Source organism: Globicephala melas, chromosome 1, assembly GCF_963455315.2.
Source record: "Globicephala melas chromosome 1, mGloMel1.2, whole genome shotgun sequence".
NCBI lineage: Eukaryota > Metazoa > Chordata > Mammalia > Artiodactyla > Delphinidae > Globicephala > Globicephala melas.
Window position 1 is genome coordinate 63652366 of NC_083314.1, and position 16380 is coordinate 63668745.

Here is a 16380-nt window from a genome sequence, read left to right on the forward strand (position 1 = left end):
TCGGGGAAGGGTTAGGGTTAGGATTCGGGCTAGGGTCAGGGTTAGGGGACTGGGACGGTTTAGGGTCCAGGTCAGGGTACGACAACACTTTAGGGGGAGCGGGCGTGTGAGGGCGTGGGTTAGTGTTTGCGTACGGGTTAGGATTAGGTGACGGGTGAGGGTCAGGATTCGGGGAAGGGTTAGAGTTAGGGTTCGGGCTAGGGTTAGGTTTAGTGGATGGGGACGGGTTAGGGTCCAGGTGAGGGTACGACAACGCTTTAGGGGGAGCGTGCGTGTGAGGGCGTGGGTTAGTGTTAGCGTACGGTTTAGGATTAGGGGACGGGGGAGGGTCAGGCTTCGGGGAAGCGTTAGGGTTAGGGTTCGGGCTAGGGTTAGGTTTAGGGGACGGGGACGGTTTAGGATCCAGGTGAGGGTACGACAACGCTTTAGGGGGAGCGTGCGTTTGAGGGCGCGTATTAGTGTTAGCATACGGGTTAGGATTAGGGGACGAGTGAGGGTCAGGCTTCGGGGATGGGTTAGAGTTAGGGTTCGGGAAAGGGTTAGGTTTAGGGGACGGGGACGGTTTAGGGTCCAAGTGAGGGTACGACAACGCTTTAGGAGGAGCGTGCATGTGAGGGCGCGGGTTAGTATTAGCGTACGGGTTAGGATTAGGGGACGGGTGAGGGTCAGGCTTCGGGGAAGGGTTAGGGTTAAGGTTAGGTCTAGGGTTAGTGTTAGGGGATGGGGACGGTTTAGGGTCCAGGTGAGGGTACGACAACCCTCTTGAGGGAGCGTACGAGTGAGGGCGTGGGTTAGTGTTAGTGTACAGTTTAGGATTAGGGGACGGGTGAGGGTCAGGCTTCGGGGAAGGGTTAGGGTTAGGGTTTGGGCTAGGGTTAGGGTTAGGGGATGGGGACGGTTTAGGGTCCAGGTGAGGGTACGACAACGCTTTACGGGGAGCGTGCGTGTGAGGGCGCGACTTAGTGTTAGCGTCCGTGTTAGGATTAGGGGACGGTTGAGAGTCAGGCTTCGGAGAAGCGTTAGGGTTAGGGTTCGGGCTAGGGTTAGGGTTAGGGGACGGGGACGGTTTAGGGTCCAGGTGAGTGTACGACAACGCTTTAGAGTGAGCGTGCGTGTGAGGTCGCGGGTTAGTGTTAGCGTACGGTTTAGGATTAGGGGACGGGTGAGGGTCAGGATTCGGGGAAGGGTTAGGTTTAGGGTTCGGGCTAGGGTTAGTGTTAGGGGACGGGGACAGTTTTGGGTCCAGGTGAGGGTACGACAACTCTTTAGGGTTTGCGTGAGTGTGAGGGCGCGGGTTCGTGTTAGCGTACCGGTTAAGATTAGGGGACGGGTGAGGGTCAGGCTTCGGGGAAGGGTTAGGGTTAGGGTTCGGGCTAGGGTTAGGGTTAGGGGACGGGGAGGGTTTTGGGTCCAGGTGAGGGTACGACAAAGCTTAGGGTGAGCGTGCGTGTGAGGGCACAGGTTAGTGTTAGCGTACGGGTTAGGATTAGGGGACGGGTGAGGGTCAGGCTTCGGAGAAGGGTTAGGGTTAGCGTTAAGGCTAGGGTTAGGGTTAGGAGACGGGGACGGTTTAGGGTCCAGATGACGGTACGACAACGCTTTAGGGCGAGCGTGCGTGTGAGGACGCGGGTTAGTGTTAGTGTACGGGTTAGGATTAGGGGACGGGTGAGGGTCAGGTTCCGGGGAAGGGTTAGGTTTAGGGTTCGGGCTATGGTTAGGGTTAGGGGAAGGGGACGGTTTAGGAACAGATAAGGGTAAGACAACGCTTTAGGGTGAGCGTGAGTGTGAGGGCGCGGGTTAGTGTTAGCGTACGGGTTAGGATTAGGGGACGGGTGAGGGTCAGGCTTCGGCGAAGTGTTAGGGTTAGGGTTCGGGCTAGGGTTAGGGTTAAGGGACGGGGACGGTTTAGGATCCAGGTGAGGGTACGACAACGCTTTAGGGGGAGCGTGCGTGTGAGGGCGTGTGTTAGTGTTAGCGTACGGGTTAGGATTAGGGAACGGGTGAGGGTCAGGCTCCTGGGAAGGGTTAGGGTTAGGGTTCTGGCTAGGGTTAGGGTTAGGGGACTTGGAAGGTTTAGTGTACAGGTGAGGGTACGACAATGCTTTAGGGGGAGCGTGCGTTTGAGGGCGCGGGTTAGTGTTTGCGTACGGGTTAGGATTAGGGGACGGGTGAGGGTCAGGCTCCGGGGAAGGATTAGATTTAGGGTTCGGGCTAGGTTTAGGGTTCGGGGACGGGGACGGTTTAGGGTCCAGGTGAGGGTACGACAATGCTTTAGGTTGAGCATGCGTCTGAGGGCGCGGGTTAGTGTTAGCGTACGGGTTAGGATTAGGGGACGGGTGAGGGTCAGGCTTCGGGGAAGGGTTAGTGTTAGGGTTCGGGCTAGGGTTAGGATTAGGGGACGGGGACGGTTTAGGGTCCAGGTGAGGGTACGACACCCTTTAGGGGGAGCGTGAGTGTGAGGGCGCAGTTTAGTGTTAGCGTAAGGGTTAGGATTATGGAACGGATGAGTGTCAGGCTTCGGCGAAGTGTTAGTGTTAGGGTTCGGGCTAGGGTTAGGGTTAGAGGACGGGGATGGTTTAGGGTCCATGTGAGTGTACGACAACACTTTAGGAGGAGCGTGCGTGTGAGGGCACGTGTTAGTGTTAGCGTACGTGTTAGGATTAGGGGACGGGTGAGTGTCAGGCTTCGGGGAGGTGTTAGGGTTAGGGTTCGGGCTAGGGTTAGTGTTAGGGGACTGGGATGGTTTAGGGTCCAGGTCAGGGTACGACAACGCTTTAGGGGGAGCCGTCGTGTGAGGGCGCGGGTTAGTGTTTGCGTACGGGTTAGGATTAGGTGACGGGTGAGGGTCAGGCTTCAAGGAAGTTTAGGGTTAGGGTTCGGGCTAGGGTTAGGGTTAGGGGACGGGGACGGTTTAGGTTCCAGGTGAGGGAATGACAACGCTTTAGGTTGAGCATGCGTCTGAGGGCGCGGGTTAGTGTTAGAGTACGGGTTAGGATTAGGGGACGGGTGAGGGTCAGGCTTCGGGGAAGGGTTAGGGTTAGGGTTCGGGCTAGGGTTAGTGTTAGGGGACGGGGACGATTTAGGGTCATGGTGAGTGTACGACAACGCTTTAGGGTGAGCGTTCGTCTGAGGGCGCGGGTTAGTGTTACCGTACGGGTTAGGATTAGGGGACAGGTGAGGGTCAGGCTTCGGGGAAGGGTTAGGGTTAGGGTTCCGGTAGGGTTAGGTTTAGGGGACGGGGACGGTTTAGGGTCCAGGTGAGGGTACGACAACGCTTTAGGGGGAGCGTGCGTGGGAGGGCGCGAGTTAGTGTTAGCGTCCGTGTTAGGATTAGGGGACGGTTGAGAGTCAGGCTTCGGAGAAGGGTTAGGGTTAGGGTTCGGGCTAGGGTTAGGGTTAGGGGACGGGGACGGTTTAGGCTCCAGGTGAGGGTACGACAACGCTTTAGGGTGAGCGTGCGTGTGAGGGCGCGGGTTAGTGTTAGCGTACGGTTTAGGATTAGGGGACGGGTGAGGGTCAGGCTTCGGGGAAGGGTTAGGGTTAGTGTTCGGGCTAGGGTTAGGTTTAGGGGATGGGGACGGGTTAGGGTCCAGGTGAGGGTACGATAACGCTTTAGCGGGAGCGTGCGTTTGAGGGCGCGTATTAGTGTTAGCGTACGGGTTAGGATTAGGGGACGGGTGAGGGTCAGGCTTCGGGGATGGGTTAGAGTTAGGGTTCGGGAAAGGGTTAGGTTTAGGGGACGGGGATGGTTTAGGGTCCAGGTGAGTGTACGACAACGCTTTAGGGGGAGCATGCGTGTGAGCGCGGGGTTTAGTGTTAGCGTCTGTGTTAGGATTAGGGGATGGGTGAGGGTCAGGCTTCGGGGAAGGGTTAGGGTTAGGGTTCGGGCTAAGGTAAGGTTTAGGGGACGGGGTCGGTTTAGGGTCCAGGTGAGGGTACAACAACGCTTTAGGGGGAGCGTGCATGTGAGGGCGCGGGTTAGTATTAGCGTACGGGTTAGGATTAGGGGACGGGTGAGAGTCAGGCTTCGGGGAAGGGTTAGGGTTAAGGTTAGGTCTAGGGTTAGTGTTAGGGGATGGGGACGGTTTAGGGTCCAGGTGAGGGTACGACAACCCTCTTGAGGGAGCGTACGAGTGAGGGCGCAGGTTAGTGTTAGTGTACAGGTTAGGATTAGGGTACGGGTGAGGGTCAGGCTTCGGGAAAGGGTTAGGGTTAGGGTTCGGGCTAGGGTTAGGGTTAGGGGATGGGGACGGTTTAGGGTCCAGGTGAGGGTACGACAACGCTTTACGGGGAGCATGCGTGTGAGGGCGCGACTTAGTGTTAGCGTCCGTGTTAGGATTAGGGGACGGTTGAGAGTCAGGCTTCGGAGAAGCGTTAGGGTTAGGTTTCGGGCTAGGGTTAGGGTTAGGGGACGGGGACGGTTTAGGGTCCAGGTGAGGGTACGACAACGCTTTAGGGTGAGCGTGCGTGTGAGGTCGCGGGTTAGTGTTAGCGTACGGTTTAGGATTAGAGGACGGGTGAGGGTCAGGATTCGGGGAAGGGTTAGGTTTAGGGTTCGGGCTAGGGTTAGTGTTAGGGGATGGGGACTGTTTAGGGTCCAGGTGAGGGTACGACAACCCTCTTGAGGGAGCGTACGAGTGAGGGCGTGGGTTAGTGTTAGTGTACAGGTTAGGATTAGGGGACGGGTGAGGGTCAGGCTTCGGGGAAGGGTTAGGGTTAGGGTTCGGGCTAGGGTTAGGGTTAGGGGATGGGGACGGTTTAGGGTCCAGGTGAGGGTACGACAACGCTTTACGGGGAGCGTGCGTGTGAGGGCGCGACTTAGTGTTAGCGTCCGTGTTAGGATTAGGGGACGGTTGAGAGTCAGGCTTCGGAGAAGCGTTAGGGTTAGGGTTCGGGCTAGGGTTAGGGTTAGGGGACGGGGACGGTTTAGGGTCCAGGTGAGGGTACCACAACGCTATAGGGGGAGCGTGCGTGTGAGGGCGCGGGTTAGTGTTAGCGTCCGGGTTAGGATTAGGGGACGGGTGAGGGTCAGGCTTCAGGGAAGGGTTAGGGTTAGGGTTCGGGCTATGGTTAGGGTTAGGGGAAGGGGACGGTTTAGGAGCAGGTAAGGATACGACAACGCTTTAGGGTGAGCGTGAGTGTGAGGGCGTGGGTTAGTGTTAGCGTACGGGTTAGGATTAGGGGACGGGTGAGGGTCAGGCTTCGGCGAAGTGTTAGGGTTAGGGTTCGGGCTAGAGTTAGGGTTAGGGCACGGGGACGGTTTAGGATCCAGGTGAGTGTACGACAACGTTTTAGGGGGAGCGTGCGTGTGAGGGCGCGTGTTAGTGTTAGCGTACGAGTTAGGATTAGGGAACGGGTGAGGGTGAGGCTCCGGGGAAGTGTAAGGGTTAGGGTTCGGGCTAGGCTTAGGGTTAGGGGACTGGGAAGGTTTAGGGTACAGCTGAGGATACGAGAACGCTTTAGGGGGAGCGTGCGTTTGAGGGCGCGGGTTAGTGTTTGCGTACGGGTTAGGATTAGGGGACGGATGAGGGTCAGGCTTCGGGGAAGGGATAGGTTTAGGGTTCGGGCTAGGGTTAGTGTTAGGGGATGGGGACGGTTTAGGGTCCAGGTGAGGGTACGACAACGCTTTAGGGGGAGCGAGCTTGTGAAAGCGTGGGTTAGTGTTAGCGTACGGGTTAGGATTAGGGGAAGGGTGAGGGTCAGGCTTCGGAGAAGGGTTAGGGTTAGCGTTAAGGCTAGGGTTAGGGTTAGGGGACGGGGACGGTTTAGGGTCCAGGTGATGGTACGACAACGCTTTAGGGGGAGCGTGTGTGTGAGGGCGCGGGTTAGTGTTAGCGTCTGGGTTAGGATTAGGGAACGTGTGAGGGTCAGGCTCCTGGGAAGTGTTGGGTTAGGGTTCTGGCTAGGGTTAGGGTTAGGGGAGTGGTAAGGTTTAGGGTACAGGTGAGGGTACGACAATGCTTTAGGGGGAGCGTTCGTTTGAGGGCGCAGGTTAGTGTTTGTGTACGGGTTAGGATTAGGGGACGGGTGAGGGTCAGGCTCCGGGGAAGGGTTAGGTTTAGGGTTCGGGCTATGGTTAGGGTTAGGGGAAGGGGACGGTTTAGGAACAAGTAAGGGTACGACAACGCTTTAGGGTGAGCGTGAGTCTGAGGGCGCGGGTTAGTGTTAACGTACGGGTTAGGATTAGGGGACGGGTGAATGTCAGGCTTTGGCGAAGTGTTAGGGTTAGGGTTCGGGGTAGGGTTAGGGTTAAGGGACGGGGACGGTTTAGGATCCAGGTGAGGGTACGACAATGCTTTAGGTTGAGCATGCGTTTGAGGGCGCGGGTTAGTGTTAGCATACGGGTTAGGTTAGGGGACGGGTGAGGGTCAGGCTTCGGGGAAGGGTTAGGGTTAGGTTTCGGGCTAGGGTTAGGGTTAAGGGAAAGGGACGGTTTAGGGTCCATGTGAGGGTACGACAACGCTTTAGGGTGAGCGAGATTGTGAGGGCGCGGGTTATTGTTAGCGTACGTGTTAGGATTAGGGGACGGGTGAGGGTCAGGCTTCGGCGAAGTGTTAGGGTTAGGGTTCGGGCTAGGGTTAGGGTTAGGGGAAAGGGACGATTTAGGGTCCATGTGAGGGTACAACAACGCTTTAGGGTGAGCGAGATTGTGAGGGTGCGGGTTAGTGTTAGCGTACGTGTTAGGATTAGGGGACTGGTGAGGGTCAGGCTTCTGGGAAGGGTTAGGTCTAGGGTTCGGGCTAGGGTTAGGGTTATGGGACGGGGACGGTTTAGGGTCCAGGTGAGGGTACGACAACTCTTTAGGGGGAGCGTTAGTGTGAGGGCGCGGGTTAGTGTTAGCGTACGGGTTAGGATTACGGGACGGATGAGGGTCAGGCTTCGGCGAAGTGTTAGTGTTAGGGTTCGGGATAGGGTTAGGGTTAGAGGACGGGGATGGTTTAGGGTCCATGTGAGGGTACGACAACACTTTAGGAGGCGCGTGCGTGTGAGGGCACGTGTTAGTGTTAGCGTACGTGTTAGGATTAGGGGAAGGGTGAGTGTCAGGCTTCGGGGAGGTGTTAGGGTTAGGGTTTGGGCTAGGGTTAGTGTTAGGGGACTGGGATGGTTTAGAGTCCAGGTCAGGGTACGACAACGCTTTCGGGGGAGCGGTCGTGTGAGGGCGCGGGTTAGTGTTTGCGTACGGGTTAGGATTAGGTGACGGGTGAGGGTCAGGCTTCAAGGAAGTTTAGGGTTAGGGTTCGGGCTAGGTTTAGGGTTAGGGGACGGGGACGGTTTAGGATCCAGGTGAGGGTACGACAATGCTTTAGGTTGAGCATGCGTCTGAGGGCGCGGGTTAGTGTTAGCGTACGGGTTAGGATTAGGGGACGGGTGAGGGTCAGGCTTCGGGGATGGGTTAGAGTTAGGGTTCGGGAAAGGGTTAGGGTTAGGGGACGGGGACGGTTTAGGGTCCAGGTGAGGGTACGACAACGCTTTAGGGGGAGCATGCGTGTGAGCGCGGGGTTTAGTGTTAGCGTCTGTGTTAGTATTAGGGGATGGGTGAGGGTCAGGCTTCGGGGAAGGGTTAGGGTTAAGGTTCGGGCTAAGGTAAGGGTTAGGGGACGGGGTCGGTTTAGGGTCCAGGTGAGGGTACGACAACGCTTTAGGGGGAGCGTGCATGTGAGGGCGCGGGTTAGTATTAGCGTACGGGTTAGGATTAGGGGACGGGTGAGGGTCAGGCTTCGGGGAAGTGTTAGGGTTAAGGTTAGGTCTAGGGTTAGTGTTAGGGGATGGGGACGGTTTAGGGTCCAGGTGAGGGTACGACAACCCTCTTGAGGGAGCGTACGAGTGAGGGCGCGGATTAGTGTTAGTGTACAGGTTAGGATTAGGGGACGGGTGAGGGTCAGGCTTCAGGGAATTGTTAGGGTTAGGGTTCGGGCTAGGGTTAGTGTTAGGGGATGGGGACGGTTTAGGGTCCAGGTGAGGGTACGAAAACGCTTTACGGGGAGCGTGCGTGTGAGGGCGCGAGTTAGTGTTAGCGTCCGTGTTAGGATTAGGGGACGGTTGAGAGTCAGGCTTCGGAGCAGCGTTAGGGTTAGGGTTCAGGCTAGGGTTAGGGTTAGGGGACGGGGACGGTTTAGGGTCCAGGTGAGGGTACGACAACGCTTTATGGTGAGCGTGCGTGTGAGGTCGCGGGTTAGTGTTAGCGTACGGTTTAGGATTAGGGGACGGGTGAGGGTCAGGATTCGGGGAAGGGTTAGGGTTAGGGTTCGGACTAGGGTTAGTGTTAGGGGACGGGGACAGTTTTGGGTCCAGGTGAGGGTACAACAACTCTTTAGGGTGAGCGTGAGTGTGAGGGTGTGGGTTCGTGTTAGCGTACCGGTTAAGATTAGGGTACGGGTGAGGGTCAGGCTTCGGGGAAGGGTTAGGGTTAGGGTTCGGGATAGGGTTAGATTTAGGGGACGGGGAGGGTTTTGGGTCCAGGTGAGGGTACGACAAAGCTTAGGGTGAGCGTGCGTGTGAGGGCGCAGGTTAGTGTTAGCGTACGGGTTAGGATTAGGGGACGGATGAGGGTCAGGCTTCGGAGAAGCGTTAGGGTTAGGGTTCGGGCTAGGGTTAGTGTTAGGGGACGGGGACGGTTTAGGGTCCAGGTGAGAGTACGACAATGCTTTAGGGGGAGCGAGCGTGTGAAAGCGTGGGTTAGTGTTAGCGTACGGGTTAGGATTAGGGGACGGGTGAGGGTCAGGCTTCGGAGAAGGGTTAGGGTTAGCGTTAAGGCTACGGTTAGGGTTAGGGGACGGGGACGGTATAGGGTCCAGGTGAGAGTACGACAACGCTTTAGGGGGAGCGTGCGTGTGAGGGCGCGGGTTACTGTTAACGTACGGGTTAGGATTAGGGGACGGTTGAAAGTCAGGCTTCTGAGAAGGGTTAGGGTTAGGGTTTGGGCTAGGGTTAGGGTTAGGGGACGGGGACCGTTTAGGGTCCAGGTGAGGGTACAACAACGCTTTAGGGTGAGCGTGCGTGTGAGGGCGCGGGTTAGTGTTAGCGTACTGGTTAGGATTAGGGGACGGGTGAGGGTCAGGCTTCGGGGAAGTGTTAGGGTTAGGGTTCGGGCTAGGGTTAGTGTTAGGGGACGTGGACGGTTTTGGGTCCACGTGAGGGTACGACAACCCTTAGGGTGAGCGTGCGTGTGAGGGCGCGGGTTTGTGTTAGCGTATGGGTTAGGATTAGGGGACGGATGAGGGTCAGGCTTCGGGGAAGGGTTAGGTTTAGGGTTCGGGCTGGTTACTGTTAGGGGACGGGGACGGTTTAGGGTCCAGGTGAGGGTACGACAACGCTTTAGGGTGAGCGTGCGTGTGAGGGCGCGGGTTAGTGTTAGCGTACTGGTTAGGATTAGGGGTCGGGTGAGGGTCAGGCTTCGGGGAAGTGTTAGGGTTAGGGTTCGGGCTAGGGTTAGTGTTAGGGGACGTGGACGGTTTTGGGTCCACGTGAGGGTACGACAACCCTTAGGGTGAGCGTGCGTGTGAGGGCGCGGGTTTGTGTTAGCGTATGGGTTAGGATTAGGGGACGGATGAGGGTCAGGCTTCGGGGAAGGGTTAGGTTTAGGGTTCGGGCTAGGGTTACTGTTAGGGGACGGGGACGGTTTAGGGTCCAGGTGAGGGTACGACAACGCTTTAGGTTGAGCATGCGTCTGAGGGCGCGGGTTAGTGTTAGCGTACGGGTTAGGATTAGGGGACGGGTGAGGGTCAGGCTTCGGGGAAGGGTTAGGGTTAAGGTTCGGGCTAGGGTTAGTGTTAGGGGACGGGGACGGTTTAGGGTCCAGGTGAGGGTACGACAACGCTTTAGGGGGAGCGAGCGTTTGAAAGCGTGGGATAGTGTTAGGGTACGGGTTAGGATAAGTGAACGGGTGAGGGTCAGGCTTCGGAGAAGGGTTAGGGTTAGCTTTAAGGCTAGGGTTAGGGTTAGGGGACGGGGACGGTTTAGGGTCCAGGTGAGGGTACGACAACGCTATAGGGGGAGCATGCGTGTGAGGGCGCGGGTTAGTGTTAGCGTCCGGGTTAGGATTAGGGGACGGGTGAGGGTCAGGCTTCAGGGAAAGGTTAGGGTTAGGGTTCGGGCTATGGTTAGGGTTAGGGGAAGGGGACGGTTTAGGAACAGGTAAGGATACGACAACGCTTTAGGGTGAGCGTGAGTGTGAGGGCGTGGGTTCGTGTTAGCGTACGGGTTAGGATTAGGGGACGGGTGAGGGTCAGGCTTCGGCGAAGTGTTAGGGTTAGGGTTCGGGCTAGAGTTAGGGTTAGGGCATGGGGACGGTTTAGGATCCAGGTCAGGGTACGACAACGTTTTAGGGGGAGCGTGCGTGTGAGGGCGCGTGTTAGTGTTAGCGTACGAGTTAGGATTAGGGAACGGGTGAGGGTCAGGCTCCGGGGAAGGGTAAGGGTTAGGGTTCGGGCTAGGCTTAGGGTTAGGGGACTGGGAAGGTTTAGGGTACAGCTGAAGATACGAGAACGCTTTAGGGGGAGCGTGCGTTTGAGGGCGCGGGTTAGTGTTTGTGTACGGGTTAGGATTAGGGGACGGATGAGGGTCAGGCTTCGGGGAAGGGATAGGTTTAGGGTTCGGGCTAGGGTTAGTGTTAGGGGATGGGGACGGTTTAGGGTCCAGGTGAGGGTACGACAACGCTTTAGGGGGAGCGAGCTTGTGAAAGCGTGGGTTAGTGTTAGCGTACGGGTTAGGATTAGGGGACGGGTGAGGGTCAGGCTTCAGGGAAGTGTTAGGGTTAGGGTTCGGGCTAGGGTTAGGGTTAGGGGATGGGGAAGGTTTAGGGTCCAGGTGAGGGTACGACAACGCTTTACGGGGAGCGTGTGTGTGAGGGCGCGAGTTAGTGTTAGCGTCCGTGTTAGGATTAGGGGACGGTTGAGAGTCAGGCTTCGGAGAAGCGTTAGGGTTAGGGTTCGGGCTAGGGTTAGGGTTAGGGGACGGGGACGGTTTAGGGTCCAGGTGAGGGTACGACAACGCTTTATGGTGAGCGTGCGTGTGAGGTCGCGGGTTAGTGTTAGCGTACGGTTTAGGATTAGGGGACGGGTGAGGGTCAGGATTCGGGGAAGGGTTAGGGTTAGGGTTCGGACTAGGGTTAGTGTTAGGGGACGGGGACAGTTTTGGGTCCAGGTGAGGGTACAACAACTCTTTAGGGTGAGCGTGAGTGTGAGGGTGTGGGTTCGTGTTAGCGTACCGGTTAAGATTAGGGTACGGGTGAGGGTCAGGCTTCGGGGAAGGGTTAGGGTTAGGGTTCGGGATAGGGTTAGGGTTAGGGGACGGGGAGGGTTTTGGGTCCAGGTGAGGGTACGACAAAGCTTAGGGTGAGCGTGCGTGTGAGGGCGCAGGTTAGTGTTAGCGTACGGGTTAGGATTAGGGGACGGATGAGGGTCAGGCTTCGGAGAAGCGTTAGGGTTAGGGTTCGGGCTAGGGTTAGTGTTAGGGGACGGGGACGGTGTAGGGTCCAGGTGAGAGTACGACAATGCTTTAGGGGGAGCGAGCGTGTGAAAGCGTGGGTTAGTGTTAGCGTACGGGTTAGGATTAGGGGACGGGTGAGTGTCAGGCTTCGGAGAAGGGTTAGGGTTAGCGTTAAGGCTACGGTTAGGGTTAGGGGACGGGGACGGTATAGGGTCCAGGTGAGAGTACGACAACGCTTTAGGGGGAGCGTGCGTGTGAGGGCGCGGGTTACTGTTAACGTACGGGTTAGGATTAGGGGACGGTTGAAAGTCAGGCTTCTGAGAAGGGTTAGGGTTAGGTTTCGGGCTAGGGTTAGGGTTAGGGGACGGGGACGGTTTAGGGTCCAGGTGAGGGTAAAACAACGCTTTAGGGTGAGCGTGCGTGTGAGGGCGCGGGTTAGTGTTAGCGTACTGGTTAGGATTAGGGGACGGGTGAGGGTCAGGCTTCGGGGAAGTGTTAGGGTTAGGGTTCGGGCTAGGGTTAGTGTTAGGGGACGTGGACGGTTTTGGGTCCACGTGAGGGTACGACAACCCTTAGGGTGAGCGTGCGTGTGAGGGCGCGGGTTTGTGTTAGCGTATGGGTTAGGATTAGGGGACGGATGAGGGTCAGGCTTCGGGGAAGGGTTAGGTTTAGGGTTCGGGCTAGGGTTACTGTTAGGGGACGGGGACGGTTTAGGGTCCAGGTGAGGGTACGACAACGCTTTAGGGGGAGCGAGCGTTTGAAAGCGTGGGATAGTGTTAGGGTACGGGTTAGGATAAGTGAACGGGTGAGGGTCAGGCTTCGGAGAAGGGTTAGGGTTAGCTTTAAGGCTAGGGTTAGGGTTAGGGGACGGGGACGGTTTAGGGTCCAGGAGAGGGTACGACAACGCTATAGGGGGAGCGTGCGTGTGAGGGCGCGGGTTAGTGTTAGCGTCCGGGTTAGGATTAGGGGACGGGTGAGGGTCAGGCTTCAGGGAAGGGTTAGGGTTAGGGTTCGGGCTATGGTTAGGGTTAGGGGAAGGGGACGGTTTAGGAACAGGTAAGGATACGACAACGCTTTAGGGTGAGCGTGAGTGTGAGGGCGTGGGTTAGTGTTAGCGTACGGGTTAGGATTAGGGGACGGGTGAGGGTCAGGCTTCGGCGAAGTGTTAGGGTTAGGGTTCGGGCTAGAGTTAGGGTTAGGGCACGGGGACGGTTTAGGATCCAGGTGAGGGTACGACAACGTTTTAGGGGGAGCGTGCGTGTGAGGGCGCGTGTTAGTGTTAGCGTACGAGTTAGGATTAGGGAACGGGTGAGGGTCAGGCTCCGGGGAAGGGTAAGGGTTAGGGTTCGGGCTAGGCTTAGGGTTAGGGGACTGGGAAGGTTTAGGGTACAGCTGAGGATACGAGAACGCTTTAGGGGGAGCGTGCGTTTGAGGTCGCGGGTTAGTGTTTGCGTACGGGTTAGGATTAGGGGACGGATGAGGGTCAGGCTTCGGGGAAGGGATAGGTTTAGGGTTCGGTCTAGGGTTAGTGTTAGGGGATGGGGACGGTTTAGGGTCCAGGTGAGGGTACGACAACGCTTTAGGGGGAGCGAGCTTGTGAAAGCGTGGGTTAGTGTTAGCGTACGGGTTAGGATTAGGGGACGGGTGAGGGTCAGGCTTCGGAGAAGGGTTAGGGTTAGCGTTAAGGCTAGGGTTAGGGTTAGGGGACGGGGACGGTTTAGGGTCCAGGTGATGGTACGACAACACTTTAGGGGGAGCGTGCGTGTGAGGGCGCGGGTTAGTGTTAGCGTCTGGGTTAGGATTAGGGAACGTGTGAGGGTCAGGCTCCTGGGAAGTGTTAGGGTTAGGGTTCTGGCTAGGGTTAGGGTTAGGGGAGTGGTAAGGTTTAGGGTACAGGTGAGGGTACGACAATGCTTTAGGGGGAGCGTTCGTTTGAGGGCGCAGGTTAGTGTTTGTGTACGGGTTAGGATTAGGGGACGGGTGAGGGTCAGGCTCCGGGGAAGTGTTAGGTTTAGGGTTCGGGCTATGGTTAGGGTTAGGGGAAGGGGACGGTTTAGGAACAAGTAAGGGTACGACAACGCTTTAGGGTGAGCGTGAGTCTGAGGGCGCGGGTTAGTGTTAACGTACGGGTTAGGATTAGGGGACGGGTGAAGGTCAGGCTTCGGCGAAGTGTTAGGGTTAGGGTTCGGGGTAGGGTTAGGGTTAAGGGACGGGGACGGTTTAGGATCCAGGTGAGGGTACGACAATGCTTTAGGTTGAGCATGTGTTTGAGGGCGCGGGTTAGTGTTAGCATACGGGTTAGGTTAGGGGACGGGTGAGGGTCAGGCTTCGGGGAAGGGTTAGGGTTAGGTTTCGGGCTAGGGTTAGGGTTAAGGGAAAGGGACGTTTAGGGTCCATGTGAGGGTACGACAACGCTTTAGGGTGAGCGAGATTGTGAGGGCGCGGGTTATTGTTAGCGTACGTGTTAGGATTAGGGGACGGGTGAGGGTCAGGCTTCGGGGAAGGGTTAGGGTTAGGGTTCGGGCTAGGGTTAGGGTTAGGGGACGGGGACGGTTTAGGGTCCAGGTGAGGGTACGACAACGCTTTGGGGGAGCGTGAGTGTGAGGGCGCGGGTTAGTGTTAGCGTACGTGTTAGGATTACGGGACGGATGAGGGTCAGGCTTCGGCGAAGTGTTAGTGTTAGGGTTCGGGCTAGGGTTAGGGTTAGAGGACGGGGATGGGTTAGGGTCCATGTGAGGGTACGACAACACTTTAGGAGGAGCGTGCGTGTGAGGGCACGTGTTAGTGTTAGCGTACGTGTTAGGATTAGGGGACGGGTGAGTGTTAGGCTTCGGGGAGGTGTTAGGGTTAGGGTTCGGGCTGGGGTCAGGGTTAGGGGACGGGGACGGTTTAGGGTCCAGGTGAGGGTACGGCAACGCTTAAGGGGGAGCGTGCGTGTGAGGGCGCGGGTTAGTGTTAGCGTACCGGTTAAGATTATGGTACGGGTGAGGGTCAGGCTTCAAGGAAGTTTAGGGTTAGGGTTCGGGCTAGGGTTAGGGTTAGGGGACGGGGACGGTTTAGGGTCCAGGTGAGGGTACGACAATGCTTTAGGTTGAGCATGCGTCTGAGGGCGCGGGTTAGTGTTAGCGTACGGGTTAGGATTAGGGGACGGGTGAGGGTCAGGCTTCGGAGGATTGTTAGGGTTACGGTTCGGGCTAGGGTTAGTGTTAGGTGACGGGGACGATTTAGGGTCAAGGTGAGTGTACGACAACGCTTTAGGGTGAGCGTGCGTCTCAGGGCGCGGGTTAGTGTTAGCGTATGGGTTAGGATTAGGGGACGGGTGAGGGTGAGGCTTCGGGGAAGGGTTAGGGTTAGGGTTCGGGCTGGGGTCAGGGTTAGGGGACGGGGACGGTTTAGGGTCCAGGTGAGGGTACGACAACGCTTAAGGGGGAGCGTGCGTGTGAGGGCGCGGGTTAGTGTTCGTGTACGGGTTAGGATTAGGGGACAGGAGAGGGTCAGGCTTCGGGGAAGGGTTAGGGTTAGGGTTCGGGCTAGGGTCAGGGTTAGGGGACGGGGACGGTTTAGGATCCAGGTCAGGGTACGACAACGCTTTAGGGGGAGCGGGCGTGTGAGGGCGTGGGTTAGTGTTTGCGTACGGGTTAGGATTAGGTGACGGGTGAGGGTCAGGCTTCGGGGAAGGGTTAGGGTTAGGGTTCGGGCTAGGGTTAGGTTTAGGGGACGGGGACGGGTTAGGGTCCAGGTGAGGGTACGACAACGCTTTAGGGGGAGCGTGCGTGTGAGGGCGCGGGTTAGTGTTAGCGTACGGTTTAGGATTAGGGGACGGGAGAGTGTCAGGCTTCGGGGAAACGTTAGGGTTAGGGTTCGGGCTAGGGTTAGGTTTAGGGGACGGGGACGGTTTAGGATCCAGGTGAGGGTACGACAACGCTTTAGGGGGAGCGTGCGTTTGAGGGCGCGTATTAGTGTTAGCGTACGTGTTAGGATTAGGGGACGGGTGAGGGTCAGGCTTCGGGGATGGGTTAGAGTTAGGGTTCGGGAAAGGTTTAGGGTTAGGGGACGGGGACGGTTTAGGGTCCAGGTGAGTGTACGACAACGCTTTAGTGGGAGCGTCCGTGTGAGGGCGGGGTTTAGTGTTAGCGTCCGTGTTAGGATTCGGGGATGGGTGAGGGTCAGGCTTCGGGGAAGGGTTAGGGTTAGGGTTCGGGCTAAGGTTAGGGTTAGGGTACGGGGTCGGTTTAGGGTCCAGGTGTGGGTACGACAACGCTTTAGGGGGAGCGTGATTGTGAGGGCGCGGGTTAGTATTAGAGTACGGGTTAGGATTAGGGGACGGTTGAGGGTCAGGCTTCGGGGAAGTGTTAGGTTTAGGGTTCGGGCTAGGGTTAGTGTTAGGGGACGGGGACGGTTTAGGGTCCAGGTCAGAGTACGACAATGCTTTAGGGGGAGCGAGCGTGTGAAAGCGTGGGTTAGTGTTAGCGTACGGGTTAGGATTAGGGGACGGGTGAGGGTCAGGATCCGGGGAAGGGTTAGGTTTAGGGTTCGGGCTATGGTTAGGGTTAGGGGAAGGGGACGGTATAGGAACAGATAAGGGTACGACAACGCTTTAGGGTGAGCGTGAGTGTGAGGGCGCGGGTTAGTGTTAGTGTACGGGTTAGGATTAGGGGACGGGTGAGGGTCAGGCTTCGGCGAAGTGTTAGGGTTAGGTTTCGGGCTAGGGTTCGGGTTAAGGGACGGGGACGGTTTAGGATCCAGGTGAGGGTACGACAACGCTTTAGGGGGAGCGAGCTTGTGAAAGCGTGGGTTAGTGTTAGCGTACGGGTTAGGATTAGGGAACGTGTGAGGGTCAGGCTCCTGGGAAGGGTTAGGGTTAGGGTTCTGGCTAGGGTTAGGGTTAGGGGACTGGGAAGGTTTAGGGTACAGGTGAGGGTACGACAATGCTTTAGGGGGAGCGCTCGTTTG